This window comes from Athene cunicularia (genome assembly GCF_003259725.1).
Source record: "Athene cunicularia isolate RWA chromosome 9 unlocalized genomic scaffold, athCun1 chr9_part1, whole genome shotgun sequence".
NCBI classification, from domain to species: Eukaryota; Metazoa; Chordata; class Aves; order Strigiformes; family Strigidae; genus Athene; species Athene cunicularia.
The window spans coordinates 6470378-6473808 of NW_020799110.1; the positions used below are offsets into that span (position 1 = coordinate 6470378).

Genomic DNA, 3431 nt, shown 5'->3' on the forward strand with positions numbered 1-3431 from the left:
GTCCCCACGCTCTGGGGTGTCACGGCCAGCAGCCGGGCTCGGCGGCAGCTCCGTGCTGGGGCAGCGTGTGCCCTGGGCCCAGCGGCTGCCAAGGGGAGCACTTCCAGACAACCCGGGAGCATCCCAGACCCAGCCTGTTTCCATGAGAAACACCCTTATTTCAGCTAAAACCCCATACTGTTCCCCATTTGAGGCATCACAAAACAATTCCAGAAAGATTACTGTTTTAAAAAGTATGTTTATTCTATAATTTTATTTAGAACTGGGATTTTTTTATTTTTTTTTTTTCACCTTGGGTAGGTGACAAATTTTGGTTTAACACAGGAATATTTCTTGTACCTAAGACGACAAAATTTTCTAACTGGGTCTTTCTCATCCCCAACATACAGAAAATGTAAACCCCACAGAGTTCAGCCTTGACACAAATGACTACTTAATACAGTCCTATCTTCAGCAAATTAAAGTATTTATTTAAATAGCCAGATTCACATGCATTATGAATCTAATGCAGAAAAAAAAAAAAAGAATGTGCAGTAATTTCAACAATAATGTTGCTTTAAAAAATGAATTCATTATAGTAAAAAGTCATAGAAATATGTGAGAGTCCTGGAAAGGACAAGTTTCCTTTAAAAATTGACATGAAAAGGTAATAAAAGAAAAATATATTTCTAAGAAGGAAAAGGTCAGCTTTTAAGCCAGCTTTACTGGAACTGAAGTAAAACCTTACTGATTTTAAAGGTTGCAGAAGAAAGTTTCTGGAATTTGTGAGGCAGTAAGACTCTCAAGCATCTTTAACCTTTTTCCATAACAGCAGATGGAGTTTCTGTAATTTTCACAGTCAGTTTTGTGTAGACTACCGATGTGAAAGGGCCGTTAGGAAAGAAGCTTTGTCAAGAAAGCAGCACAAGGTGAGATTCCTGAGGTCTCAAGCTTTTTATACCGAGCTGTCCCTTTCTGTATTATTTTGCGCTCGCTCACACCTTCTCTTTTACCTTGTGCCGTGCTCCCTGCCTCCTTTGCTTTGCATATTCCCATTCCCTTGCTTTCCCAAGCATCTGCCCTTAAAGTCCACACCCGGGATCCTTGAGTCTAATAATTTGTACCTATATTTTTCAACAAAAATCATTGTTATCAAACCTCCAGCAAAACTGGGTCTAGTCCCACTGCACTGTCATCTATTTATCTTTTCAAAAGAGAGATAAAAAGGCTGGATGGAATTTTTTTGAGGTTTCTCATGCTTCCACTGACCCCCACTTATATCTTGTGCTTGCTCTCCCTCCTTCCTCACATTTTGAAAGCTACTGCTCTGGCTAAGCTGAATCAATAGCTCTTTGAGGAATCTGTATTTTTCCAGGTGCTTGTAAAGTCGGTTGAAAAAAAAAAAAAAAATACTGTGGCCTGAGAAAGATTCCTTTCTTTAAAAATAACCCCCCAAACGCTTACAAGATATCTAGGAGACAAGCAATCTACCTACATAAACTCACACCCTGAAGGCAGGAAAGGGTTGCAGACAGCCAACTTCCAGAGACAACACCGGGCACCCACCAAGGTCTCCTTCAGGCCTCTCGGGGTTCCATCAGCTCTTCTGATGTAGCCTCATTGCCTATTTCCACAAGGTATGAGATCTCTGCTCCCACAAGGCTGATGCAAGAGGATTCATTTAATGATTTAATCCCCTGGAACTTTCTCCCCGTGGGTGTTACTGAGAGATGAAACTATTTAACTATTAAATAAATGTTATATTCCTGTGTTACTGATGTCTAGGTAACTGGAAAGAGCAGCAAGTTTCAACTGCATGTTACATTTTGCCCATCAAAAAATAACAGGAGTTTCTATTTCAGAGCCTTTTGTAAGAAAAGCACTTAAAGACTTTTAAATGTCAGACGCATAAAGAATAAATTTTTTGTCATCAGTCCTGATCTAAATTTTAGTCCGAATAAATGCACTTGATTAAGAAAAATCTTAGCCACTTTTCTTAAGTGATGCTACCTAAAATTTGTCTAAATTCTCTCAGTCCCAGGAAGGAGAGCCTTAGAGGGTTCATCAGACTAACCTAGTTGCTTTATGAGATTATAATTCTGGATTTTCAAGTATTTTTCCAAAAATAACTAATGCCCAAGTCACTCTCCATAGGTTTAGTGACCCTGTATTTATGTACTGGACATTTAGGTATATTTAGGTATCATTTACATTCTTTTTAAACCTTTAACTGAGAAGTGATCACCTGTTAATCCTCAGCCCTGATAAATATGCTTCTCCTGACTTTGCAGGCACAACATTTTATATATATTTTTTGGGGGATCTAGAGGTTAAGTAGATATTAATGTACATTCACCAGTATCTTTTCCAGAAATGATACTACAGAAACAACATTGACTCCAATACAGCAGAACTTGTTGCAAACCTAGGAGAAACCTGGTCCCTGGTTCAGGGTGTGAGGGAAACTGAAGACATGCCTGAAAAGGACTTTGTAAGAGTACAGAGAAAGAACAGAATGGGGGAAAAGCCAGTGAAGCTTGGCCTGGCCTGGAACTGCAAAATGATGGCCCAAACTGGTACTTCAGGGTGACAAAAGGACCTCAGGTTAGGTTGTATTTTGACTGTAAGTCATTGTTGCAATTGCTGTGTATGAAATAAAGTAATTGTAGGACTGTGTAATAATTGGCTAACTCAAGTGCCAAAACTGAAGGGTCCTCCTTGGTGTCCAAGCCGTTATTCTGAAACTTGTTCAAGAAAATAGTCCCAATTTATGCATACCTCACCAGCAAATCTTTATTCACATAAACAACACCTGCTGTCATCTTCTGCTTTTTCCTATTTTTCTCTTCCAATTTATAAACAGTCAACAGGCTCTTACTAGCACTAACAGCTGCTGGATCAGTCATGAAAATGCCTCAACCAATAAAAATCTGTAGTATTAAAAAAATGACTAAGATTTAAGAACTCAATTTGGCATATGAGAATTTAGCATATAACAGAAAATCTCTCTCATCCTATCGAGCCAGAAAGACATTATGCTCAATCAGGTTTCTGAAATGCTGAGCCCCTATGACGGAATTCCCTTCCAGATCAGGAAGCTTTAGTATTAGAGAAAATGAAAAAGGACAGGAAAGCATTTGGTATAATTAATTTGTTTTGGGGTTGGTGTCATTGAGTCAGCTGGTTGGCTTTCATCTCGACCAGTCACATCTTCTCCTGTCAGCTCCCTTCCCTTCTTTCCTAGAAACCGATTATTCTGAAACTCTGCATAATATTACACCCACCAATATCCATGGCTGGGCAGAGCTTACTAAATTATTGATAGCATTAAATATTTTTACGGTGGTCACAGCAATTCTCTCCCCTGCCTGGCGCAGTGCCCGACGAGGGACACGCGGTGCCCACGCCATGACGGGCTGGCTCAGGGCAGGCGGAGGGGAGCGGCCCCGGCC

General features: G+C 40.2%; 1 protein-coding gene across 1 annotated transcript in view; it reads left to right on the plus strand.

Annotated features, from left to right (window-relative positions):
• The window catches only part of ECT2 (epithelial cell transforming 2), a 34145-nt gene that overhangs the window by 769 nt on the left and 29945 nt on the right, over window positions 1-3431 (plus strand). Inside the window, exon 2 of the mRNA XM_026855238.1 lies at window positions 2351-2583. The gene's annotated coding sequence lies outside the window, so the exon portion shown is untranslated. The remainder of the gene's footprint in view (window positions 1-2350; window positions 2584-3431) is intronic.